General features: G+C 44.5%; 1 long non-coding RNA gene across 1 annotated transcript in view; it reads left to right on the top strand.

The window, feature by feature from the left end:
• Positions 1–13084, top strand: part of LOC144753706 (uncharacterized) — a 122505-nt gene that overhangs the window by 71278 nt on the left and 38143 nt on the right. Inside the window, exon 3 of the long non-coding RNA XR_013594491.1 lies at positions 8354–8482. This is a non-coding gene — a long non-coding RNA (uncharacterized LOC144753706). The remainder of the gene's footprint in view (positions 1–8353; positions 8483–13084) is intronic.

Here is a 13084-nt window from a genome sequence, read left to right as displayed (position 1 = left end):
GAAAGAATGCCTGCCTATTATTGCAGTATTATATTTCTACCTATATTTTGAACATCTGTAGTGCACAGATTGCTACCTCATTTATGAAAGAATGTCTGCCTATTATTGTAGTATTATACCTCTACCTGTATTTTGAACATTTGTAATGCACAGATTGCTACCTCATATACCTTTTAGTGCAGTATTATACTTCTACCTGTATTTTGAACACTGGTAATGCACAGACTACTACCTCAGATATCTTGGTTGCTAACTAATGTCATTTCTGATTTTTGATTCATGTACACTACTGTCTTCATCTGTGTTCTGCTCTTATATTCGATCAGCAGTATACTTGAACTTATATTCTGCACTATTCTGCACATTTCCGCAACCTGCACCCATCCCCGCTTTCCTCTCCTGTTATGCACCGATTGCTATCTCATATATCGCATACTTCTTCTGTATTCTGCACTATTCTACACAGTTCTGCAACCTGCATCTATTCTCACTCTTCTCTCCTGTAATGCACCGATTGCTTCCTCATATATGGCTGGCTGCTCTCTAGGGTCACTTCTACCTGTATTTTGAACATTTGTAATACACAGATTGCTACCTCATATTTTTTGATTGTTCTCTAGTGTCACTCCTACCTGTATTTTGAACATTGGTAATGCACAGATTGCTACCTCATATTTCTTGGTTGCTAATTAATGTCACTTTGATTTGTGATTTTTGATTCATGTAAATTGCTGTTTGCATTTGTATCCTGCCCTTATATACTATCAGTATTATACCTACACTTACACCTTGTACTTTGTAATTTACCGTATGTATTTGCTCTACTGCACACTCTTATATCCTGGTTATGCTGGTTGATCACTAGTGCCACTTTTGTAATTTATAACTTATTACTGTGTAACCTACTGTATACATTTGTTTTTCTGCACATGTGTACCACTATAGTGCATTAGTGCATTCCCCCACACCCACCTAATCCATCACCGCAACATGGATCCGATCGGCAATCACACATATAAAATCAACTACCCACCATCACTCACCAAAAAAGCCGCCAGACGCTTTAAACACAACTTCCTTAGGTCACACCCTGAGACCCCCTTTGCTGACACCTACTTCTCACCGGTCAATGGATCCCTGAACACTGATATCATCTTCCATACCACACGCAGAGCTCAATGGAGAAAAGCGTTCCTCACCCTACTCACCGTCTCCTCCACCAGAAAATCCACTCACAGCCTAACTCTCTCCATCACACCATCCCAAGTCTTTCCAGGCAGAGCCACCATCACTATTTACAATAACGGGATTGTCCTATCACAAGCCACAGACAGGAACCTGGAACTGCTAGACAACTTGTTCCCCACTTTCAAAGAACACCTCTCCAATTCACGGACCAACACTCATATCTCCTCCAGTCCCACCAACCATGACATCACAGCTACATACTCCTCAATCAGGGGCACACCTACCACCCCTGACCTCCCATCCCCCACCCACAACCCCACTATCCCAATTCAGCACTCAAGCACAAACACAGATCGCTCCCCCTCATACACCACTCACACCCCCGCCCCTTCTACCAACTCACGGACCTCCATACATACCTTCAACACTCCTGGAGAAGCGTGGCTCAGTGGTTAGAGGTGGCAGACCCGGAAGCTGAGATCGGCCGTGGACCAGGGTTCGATTCCCCGCCTCGGCGGGTCTCGGGCTCAAAAATTCCACAGACTCGACAATTCTCGCTCCGGTGCCTACTCGACTCACGGGGTCACACTCTGCGACTCTGGGCAATAGCTTGCTTAATCTCCACTACGGCCCCTCGCGGCGGGATGCCTGGCTTTCACCTTGTGGATACCCTGTCGGGGTATCTCACAGGGGAATACCAGGACGGGTTCCCTAAGCAAGCGCTTTGATACCTTCGGGTGATACGTGCGCTATATAAGTCGCAATACATTTACATACATTTACATTTACATACATTTATCACACCTACAGCGGGCATTAACACCCCGCTCACCGCTAACAGCACAGCTCCCACCCATAACACACCTAACTTAGTCCAGCACCAGAATAACACGCACTCCGACAAATCCCCCCCTTTATCCCCCCTCATTCTCAGTCCCCATTACCCTCTAACCAACTACGCAGAACATACCTCCGCTCTTAATTTAACTCCCCCTCCCCTCAACAGGATCATCTCCAATCCTGCTTCCCCTCCTACTTGCAGCCCCCATTATCCTCCCTGCACCCCCACCACGGATATCAGTCTCCCAGCCTACACCTTGACCCCCCCGCCTACCACCAGTGCCCTCACTCATACCACCAACCTCCTCCCTACCTCATCCACACCCCTCCCGCCCAAAACCTCTCGCCTCCCTAACTCCATCCCGCACACCAACACAACGCAGACCTGCTCGAACACCAGCCCTCTCTCCCACCTGCACACGAATTCCCTTGTCAGCCAATCACCCCTGACTGCCACCCCCACCTCCACCACCTACCCCACGATGGACTACATCATGGCCACCCTCACTCAGATCAAAGAAGACATACACACCATCAAAGAACTACTCTCTACACACCCCATACACCCCTCACCCACCTCCACCTTCCCTCCCAACTTGTCCCCTACTCCGCCGGCTGACTCCCTCACTCAACACGCCCCACACCGGGCGTCAACCCCTGCTCATAGGCGCAGTAACTGCCCTCGTCCCCCGCATCGCCCCTGCAACCCCTCACACAACTACACCTCCCCGCCCAACTTGTCCCCCACCCTTCCGACTAACTCTCTCACTCAGCTATCCCCCAATCTGACCTCAATCCCAGCTCGTAATCGCAACAACCGCCCTCGGCGCACCCACAACTCTTCTTCTGACCTCGACACACTCACCCATCTCCGCTCCTATGACCCAGCCCCCCAAATTCACACAACCACCCCACACCTCAACATTCCCACGAAACACTCAAATCCCCTTAGACCACCCACACTAAACAGCAGATTCTCCATCCCCAATAACCTTAGAAAAGTCCCTCTCTCTCTAGAACCATCTACCACCCTCAACACACCCCGTCTCAAATGCACTCTTCTCAACTGCAGATCAGCCAAGAAACATTCCGCCGCCATTGCTGACCTCCTCTTATCGCGGGACCTTGACCTAATCATCCTGACTGAAACCTGGCTAACTGAATCTTCGACACCTATAATGGACATCTTGGTTCCTCCCAACTACCACATTATCAGGCTCGACAGAACAGGCAAAATAGGTGGTGGAATCGCATGCATCTACAGGAACAACCTCTCTGTTCAGAAAGTCAATTCCACCTCCCTACCATCCCCAACATCCTGGGAATACATCTGCCTCGACATTATTAGTGAGGGCAAACCGATATGCTCTCTTCACAGCATTTACCACCCACCCAGGGACAACTTCACCTTTACCCAACAAATCATGGATTTGATCTCAACCAATTCCGGACGGCAACTCACCCAAATATACCTTGGTGACTTCAACCTCCACTGGAACGATCGCAACGACGCAGTGGTAAATAGTCTTAAAAATTTCCTCGATGCCCTTAACCTCACCCAAATATGCAACAGCCCGACCCACGAGAAAGGCTCTACCCTCGACCTGATCATCTCCAAAGAGGACTCTATCCAACTCGAGTCCATCCAACCCTGTGACTGGTCAGATCATCATATCGTCACATTCTTTATCAATGAAAAAGTCAAAGTTAACCCGGCTCAACTCTCCAAGCCCAAAGTCTGGAAAAGAGACTCGAAAAAGCTCAACCCAGGCTCTCTGCCCCCTAACAGTTGCAATCTCCTACTCCCACCGACAGGCGCTACGGACGTCCAAACTCTGACTGACCACTATCTCAACGCTATGACCTCTATAATTAATGAGGCTGCACCTATGGAGCTGAAAAGAGTCTCTACTAAAATCTCCAAACAATGGTACGACGGGAGTCTCAATGAGGATAGACGAGACATGCGAATGGCAGAGCGTACCTGGAGATCAGCTCCCTCTGCAATGCACCTAAAAGATCTGAAGAAAAAGAGAATTACCTACTTCAGGAAAATAAAACGCTCAAAATCAGACTTCTTCAGCCTCCAACTCGACCAAGCAAAAAACCGCCCGAGAAAACTGTTTGAGCTAATCAATTCACAATCCAAGGAGCAACCCCAACCACTCAACACTAGGCGTGAGGCACCCTCCTGTGAAGACTTCGCTGCTTTCTTTATCCAAAAAACTGACAAAATAAAAAGCGATCTCCTCATTGACGCAAGCCTCTACTCCAAACCCCAATGCCTAGCACCCACTGAACCAAAAAACAATGCTACATGGTCAACCTTCGGCACATACTCGGAAGAAGAAATTGGCAAACTGCTCAGCACCCTGAAACCATCCAATCACCTCACGGACCCCCTCCCTGCCTCCGCAGTAAAAGACTTTACCCCTTTGCTTCTCCCTCTCTGGACTAAAATTATCAACAGCTCTCTCCAACAAGGAAGCATACCTGACTCCCTCAAAGTTGGTCAGGTCACACCTCTACTAAAGAAACCTACAGCCGACCCCTCTGATCTCAACAATTACCGTCCCATCACCAATATTCCCACTCTCGCCAAACTGCTGGAAAAATGAGCACAACTACAATTAACTAAACACATTGAGCAATTTGATCTCCTCAACCCTCACCAGTCAGGCTTCCGAGCAGGACACAGCACAGAAACTGCTATGACTCACATAATTGACTACGCACTTCAAATGCTAGACCAAAACGACACCTGCCTCCTCATCCTTCTTGATCTCTCTTCAGCATTCGACACCGTTAAACATGAGAATCTACTAGAACTACTAAACACAAGAATGGGTTTATCTGGAACTGTTCTCAAGTGGTTCACTTCCTTTCTTCACAACAGGTCGCAGAAATTCAAGAGTAACAACCTGATGTCCTCGCCAATACCTGTAACGCTAGGCGTCCCCCAAGGATCCTCTCTATCCCCAACTTTGTTCAACCTAGTCATGGAACCTCTCACCACCTTGCTACAAGCATCCAATGTACACTTTCACATGTACGCCGATGACACCCAACTTTACCTCAAATTACAATCCCCCAATGACATCTTGCTCCTGAACTCAACGATCAGATGCACCCAATCCTGGCTTGCCGATAATCACCTCAAACTCAATGCCCTGAAAACAGAGTTCCTTCTGATCTCACCTCCAGCGAAGATATCCACCACTCAAATTTGGCTTAAACTCCTAACCGCACTCAATGTCCAACCCACCATCGTGGACTCAGCAAAATCTTTAGGCATAACACTCGACACCAATCTCAACATGCAGCAACATATCAGCAAGGCAACAAAGGGAGCGAACTTCCAGATCAATACTCTGAGGAAACTTAAACCCTACCTCCCAGCCAAAGACTTCCAAACCGCAGTACAAGCGCTAGTCATCCCACGAATTGAATACGGCAGCACCGCCCTCTGCGGACTCCCCCTAACTACAACCGCACCACTAAGAGCTTCTCTGAATGCTGCAGCGAGACTCATCACTGGGTCAAAAAAGCACTCCCATATTACCCCTGACTTGAAATCCCTGAATTGGCTGCCTTTTGAAGCCAGAATACATCTGAAAATCGCCTGCATGACACACAAGGCGGTACACCTAAACTGACCCGGCTACCTCGCTCAGAAACTGACAATCTCTGGGGGAATTAGAAACACGAGAGGCACAAACAATCTTCTGCTGAAACCTCGAAGATTCCGGAAGGAAAAAACATACAAGCGCTCCTTCTCAGGAATGGCGCCTAGGATTTGGAACTCACTCCCTCCCGAAACCAGGCTTATCTCTTCCACTACACTCTTTAAAAAAGAAGTAAAAACTATCCTCATGGCTAAATACACTTGAACTATTATCTCGAACTCTGTTAACACCCTGCACCGATCTGTACTACATGTTTGACCCATTTACTTATTTGTATGAGTTGTCTTATTACTCACGTGATGGGCTTTGCAGCCACCGATTTGTACTGTGTGATCTATTGATTTATTTGTTTGACAATGTTCCCTAATGTACCCCTCTATGGAAAGCGCTCTGATATCTGCGAAGATCTTGTTCGCGCTATATAAAACTTTGAAAATAAATAAATAAAAATAAAACAAAACATTCCCTATTACATTCACAGACCTCAAGTCAAGATATAACCTAGCTGACAGTGAATTCTATAACTTTTTGAAAATTAGAATGGCCCTGTCAAAAGCCAAATTATCCGCCTCACAACCATCAATCTCCCGGTTTGTGTCAAACATTAATAAATTGGGGGACCAGGTCTCACAGCTCTACAAATTCCTCTGCCCAAAATCCTCTAAACTTAATGATAAGACTGTTGCCTATTGGGATAAACAAACTAAAGCCACACATAACAAACAAGAATGGTCCACACTATGGAGCTTGGCCTCACATATTAAGATCTCCCTGGTGCTCTCTCAAACAAAATTTTGGCTTTTACACAAGGCTTTTTGGACCCCTGCCCATTTATTCTCATAAGGCCTCAGGGATGACACGTTATGTTGGAACTGTAACAAGGAAACCGGGGATTTAGCACATCTTATCTTTCATTACCCAATACTCAAAACATTCTGGGCGAAAATCTTTGTTTTTATAAATGCTTTGTTTGACTGTACACTAATAAAATAATTTTCCACCCTTACCGTGGCATTTATGAGCACAGACTTGAGATCTGAACCCGATAAGGACCTACTAGACCTGACAGCAGCAGTGAAAATGGTCCACGCCAATTGGAAAGACACAAGTAAGACATCTTACAAAGGCTAGATCAACTGGATCACCCATCTCAGAGGAGCGTACAACATTGCACTACAGAACTCACCCTGGAAACCGGGATCCAGAAGGATGTAGAAATCGCTTGACACGTACCTAGACTCTTATGAACCTCCATGAAAATAAGATATGCCGGCGATACACAAACTGGTGCCCCCCATGAACGCACCACCCAGACAATTGTACTTAACTGGTCTCAACCAATGTCGCCCTCTCGGGCCTGCCGCAAGGGGGGAGCCCTACCAACACCGGCCTACATGTGTGCCAACATCTCCACAGAATGTCAGATGTAATTGATAAGAAATGTAACTCTCCCTGCCTGTCTCCTACCTGTTCTTTCCCCCTTTGTTTTCTGCCTTTTTCTGCCTGCTTCTCTCTCTTTTTCTCTAACTATCGTCATGTCGGGTTAGCTAAACAAACGTGACATAAGTTTCAGTACACTGATATATAAACTGCGCTTGGTACTACCTATGCTAACCCTGTAACAGAATTGCTAATGTATTCTTGTATAAAAATAAATAAAACATGTTGAAATTAAAAGAAAAGGTGATACTGGCACACACTGCCCAATTACAAGGCAGCAAATAAGAGTGACAAAAAAATCAACGAATGGTAAGCAATGGATGCGCTACAAGCTCCTTCTTGTATACAATACATCTTGCAAGTAGCGCATGCATTGTCACTGGTGAGATCTAAAACCTGCCCAGTGGTAACTCTGTATGGTTGGTGGACTGGTGAGCTTACTGGAAACCCAACACAACTGTGTATCTTGTTTCCTAACACAGCTGTTCTTAACATTTTGACTTCTGTGAACACCCACTGAATCAATAAGGGAAGCTGAGTACCCCTTACTAGTCAGGTTTTATGATTTGAACCACAGAAACATTAAGATAGATAAACAGGTATACATCAGACAAATGCACAAAATATAAAGTATTTTATTTAATTCGCAAAAAATTTTGAAAATCAAAATTAGAATTTTCATATGGATGTTGGAGTTTTTCAAAACTTATTTTTACTAGACTCAGTGCTATTCTAGATTCCAGCATGTATTTTATGCTTCTAATGCATGCATTTATTTGTGTGCTCGTTCAGTGCTGCTTCATCTTTGGCCACCAGTCGTCTATACTAGATTCTACTTACACTGCTCCCACAATTTAATGTGAGAATACCAACTTCACGCTTAGCTTCCAATTTCAAATTTCTCCATCTTTACCGAGCATTAATAAAATTAGAATTCTTCTTTTTTATGTATATGTACTTTATTAATTGGTTTGTATTAGTTAATTGTCTGAATAGTCACAGACCACAGTTTAAGAACCACTGTCCAAACACAGAAGGTACACAGGCACATTTAACTAAAATATAATATTGTGAGCATCTATGTGGTGCATCTAGCAATAGCATGGAAGTTATGAATTGTAACCATAAACTGGTTTCAGCATAACATGTGTGGTTTTCTTTCTGTAGAGGTTTGTTCAGTGCTTTATGTCTCTTTTCAGCTGCTTCAAATCGTGCAGAGAGGTTCAGTGAGTGCTGTAACAGTGATGGAGGTCTGCCGATGCAGAGGCCCTAAGGGGCAGGAGGGAGAACCCAACAGAGGGACCGGTAGACCGTGGTTACACACTGAGGTATGCAGGATTAACCACATCGGTGCTCATGACGAGCTCAGCTCGTCATGAGGCACAGTGGCGCTGTGCTCATGGCAAGCTGAGCTCGTCATAACCGCTGTGGAACGCCCACGCGGGGATAATTCCCCTCCTGTGCTGGGCGTTCCATTAAACGGACGTGGTCATGACGAGCTCAGCTCGTCATGAGCACAGCGCCACCGTGCAGCGTGATGAGCCGAGCTTGTCACAAGCAACACGGCGCCGCGCGCGGCCCCCCTCCCCCCGCGGGGGAATTAGCCCCGCAGCGAAGGGGCTAAGTAATGGGATAGAGCCATATCAGAGCTAACAAAGAACAAATACTCAGTCTTCCTATAAGCCGCATGTCTTGTGGTGGGTGGACTGAAATTCAAAGGATGTGCGGGAAGCACTAGCCAATGAACTACGCTATGGCCCTTGAATGGAATAGTTTGGGCCAGTGTAGAACATTTGCAAATCTCCCACATTATAGAGAGAAGGTTTTTAAATTCTATTAAAGACAGAGTTGAATATTATAACAAATCTTCTTTACAGTACACTTTAGCAGGCAAGTTAAAAAGTTATAAAAAACACATTGTGAATAAACATGGAAGCTTAGTTATCTCAAAATATAACTGGTTAACATACTAGAGGCCAGATGTATGTACATAGCATATTCCGATTCTGAAATAGTGATTTGTGCAGAATCGCTATTTTGGAATTGCAAAATATTTTGTGATTCCTTAATATTACCTAATAGCGATTCGGTAAATAGCAAATCGCTATTAGCTAATATGACTCCATTCATTCCAGTGAGCCTACAGGCCCTTAGGAGTGAATGATATTGCATTTGCTAATTTGCGATTACCAAATTGGTAATAGCAAAGTAGTGAATGAAAAGCCAAGGGTGCCCGGGGGCCTATGGCCCCCCTGAAGCATCCCCAAAATGTAAATAGTTCATATGTAAAGTGCACACATGCTCCTACAGGCATGTGTGCAGAACATGGCACTTGCATTTTCTCAACATTCGCACATGGTTACCATCAACTTGAGGTTGATGGTAATTAGCATTTAGGAAAGGCTTCTTACATGTGCGCAGCGTTTTGCAAATTGCGATTCCCTATTTGCATTTTCAATTTAGGTAATCTCAACAAAAAAAAATTACGATTACCTAAATTGCGAATGCAAAGCCTTTCATACATTAGGAAAGGCCTCTTTCCGTTTGCAAACTTTGTGAGCTCAAAAAGGCTCGATACGTCTGGTCCTAGGTCTTTAGTAGGCCATAACATCACACAAATATCAATGACCTTATCAAGCCTTGTATAAATTGTGCTGACAGAGAGCACATCCCTTTCTTTGTCTGTTCCATCCAAGGCAAGATAGTCCCAGTGAAACAACAAACAAAACGATGAGCAAGGAACTCAGTGACTATTTGGTATCTTCTCCTAAATCCAGAAAAATATCCACTCACGATTATTGACTTCAGAATTCTCCCCAGATGTATCCAGAAGCCTTTATTGTAACATACCAATATGAAATAAGTGAGAGGAAGAGTGGGATAATCTTTGTCTCCATGTGGTCATCAGAATCTAAACCTCCTTTCACAATAGTGATAGAGATTCTACGCTACCCCTATGTCCCTCGTCATCATCACAGTCATTGCTAATGAAGTGGTTGCCACCTTGAGGCAGGAACAAAACAGGAGGATCCTAAAATGTATGCCCCACCCACCCATACTGGGTACCCTAAAGGGCTGGCACTACCAGGCTCTTCCTGTTTTGTTTTCCTGTCGTCTGGGACAAGGACACTGAGTTCTGTGCCAGGCCTGGATGATGATCTTTTACCTTCTCTGTTGGGTCGGAAAGGATGTGATCCTCTCAAGTGGGACTTCAATGAAGGAGTCGCTAGCGATGGTGGCACCATTTGAGGAAGCGCTAAGCGTTTCTTCTCCGTTTCTAATGGCTGCCTCGCTTCCTAGTCTGCAGCAGTATGAAGATGGCCAGCAGAGGGCAGTGTCTTGCTGTAGAGCATGCATGTCTTTTGGGTCGACACGGTCAGTGCTGTGAGTCCTGAGTGCGCATGGGCGCACTTTAATATCAGACACACTGAGCCAGCCCACCTTTTTCTTGCCCGTTTATTCTTGCCGGAAAGTAAGACCAATGTCGTTCTGAGTCCTTTATGGAGTAATTTTACTTTGCTGATGATTTGCATGTCTCAATAAATGGCAGGGATGGAGGCATGTGTCCCTCTCTGGCTCCTGCCAGTCTTTTCACTCTCCTGAATCTACCTTTCTCCTCTTACAAGTGGCACAGGGGTGAGACGGAGGAGGAGAATTGCTCTAGAAATACCAGCAGCATTTAAGGCAGAATCTACTAGTAAACGTAGCAAAAGAGTCGCCCAGCCTTCGCATATTAGTAATCCCACAGGGAGGGAGGAAATTCCTATTAACCTGGATCAGAAAGGGACAGATATATCCAAAGACTGTTTACTAGAATTGTTGGCCCATATCAGAGAAAATATGGGTTTCCCGTCTGTGGAGAAACCTGGCACTTTGAATGACACTCTTTTGAGGCAGTGTCAAAGAACCTCTAATGTTTGCTTCCCTATGCACCAGTTTGTGATGGAAGTAGTGAAACCGGAATCAAAGGATCCTGACCAAATAATGATGGCAAGATTTGTGGCCAAGTTGTATCCTCCAGAGCATATGGATAGTATGGTATTGGACAATATTGACACAGCTCTGTGATGGCAAGTCTGATTGGCCAATACTGCATGACATAAAAATACTCATAGAGACCTGAGTGACAAGGAAATAGACTTAACCCTCTCATGTAGTTTTAAGGATTACATTTATTGTGCCTATTTGGCACAGTCCTTGACACCAGAAAAAAGTCTTCAAGGCTATCAAAGGTGGGGTGAATGTTTGCCTTTATTGGAGGATATGGAATAACAAGTAGAATTCCTCTCAGACATCTCGTACAATGTGGTCAAGTTAGTGTCTCTGGCAAGTGGGGCATATATTGCTAATAGATGCAGCTTATATATCAAAGACTGGAAGACCGATACAGCTCACAGGGCAAATGCCTTGAAGAGCTGGCTCTTTAGGGCCAAACTTGAAGATGAACTTAATCAAACATTCAGAGAAAGAAAGCACTTGTCGTCCTTTCAACGACAACAAGCTGGAGCATCCAGTTCATATAGTCTGAGTCGTCTTTTCATCAACCTTTAAAAAGAACAGTCTTTCAGATTCCAAGGGAAATCCTCTTCTTTCAAATAACATAAGACAGAAATAGGGGGCAGGCAGCAAAAATCAACACTCTTATGCCAAGAAAACAGATTCTCTCTTAGAGGTTGGAGACCAAATACATCAATTTGGTTCAGAGTACCAAAGAACCTCGATGAATCAAGGTAGTTCAGAGGGGTTACAAGGACTCTCCTTAACAGAGTTTTGGATAAAAGGAGTAATTATTCATATACTTAAGAAAGAGAGAGTCTTAGGAGTTTACTCCCTAGTCTTTCAAGTCCCGAAGGCGTAAAGGGATCATTGTCGGGTAGTTGATCTGAAGAACATGAAGACCTTAATACAGAAGATTCAATTCAAGATTGAGACTTTACAGAGATTTGTTCCGTTCATTCTTTTCAATCACTTCCTGATAACTGTGGACCTCATAGATGCTTACCTGCACATTCCTATTGCTGAATGCCATCAAGTTTCTGAGGTTTGCTGTAGGAAATCAACATTGGTATTTTGAGCTTGTACCCTTCAGTCTCAAGTCTGTTCCTGGGGTGTATACAAAGATGATCTCTCCTGTATAGATCATCTGCATTTACAAGGTATACCTGTATTTCTTTACCTGAACAATTAGTTGCTTCATGCTTCATCAGAGAAAGAAACCTCTCGAATTTGGGTGCACTCAAAGATGATCATCACACAGGTGAATCTTCTCATGAACATTTGTAAATGTCAGCTTCAAACTTCCAAGGACGCGATCTTCATTGGGTATGCTTCAGAATCAACCTAGGGAAGGATTCTATCCCAGAGAAGAGGACTGCATGTTTTCAGTTATTACTTCTCAAATTGCTGTCCACCGAAGAGGCTTCAACCAGGCTGTGGTTAAAGTTTCAGGGTCATTGGCAGCATGGTTCTACAAAGTACAACAGGCAAGGCTCCATCTGTGCCCGCTTTTGTGGTATCGCCACCGATTTTGGTGACCAACAGTTAATTCTCTGGACAAGATAATACCTCTTTTTCTAGAGTCTCAAGGAGGACTTGATTGGATGGCTGAAAGGGGAGAATCGTTTCAAAGAAGTAAAAATACCATAGGAATCTCTGGTAGTTTTGACAATGCATAGCAGTTACGTTGATTGGTGAAAAGTCTTGTGCAACAAGAAATGTCAGTTTGGATGGTTAATTCCAGAGAGTTAGAAAGCATCAACTTGGAAAGAATTGATAGCAATATACAGAGAACTGAAATTCTTGCAGAGCCTAGTAATTCGCAAAACGTTTTTGTTGAAGATGGATAACACAAATATTAAGGAAGTATGCAGCCCAAGAGTCTCAATTTAGTGGCAGCTCAATTGAGTATTTGAGGAGAGAAGAACTTGTTG

This window comes from Lissotriton helveticus, chromosome 5_1, assembly GCF_964261635.1.
Source record: "Lissotriton helveticus chromosome 5_1, aLisHel1.1, whole genome shotgun sequence".
Taxonomy (NCBI): domain Eukaryota; kingdom Metazoa; phylum Chordata; class Amphibia; order Caudata; family Salamandridae; genus Lissotriton; species Lissotriton helveticus.
This window is presented reverse-complemented; position numbering and strand designations above follow the sequence as displayed.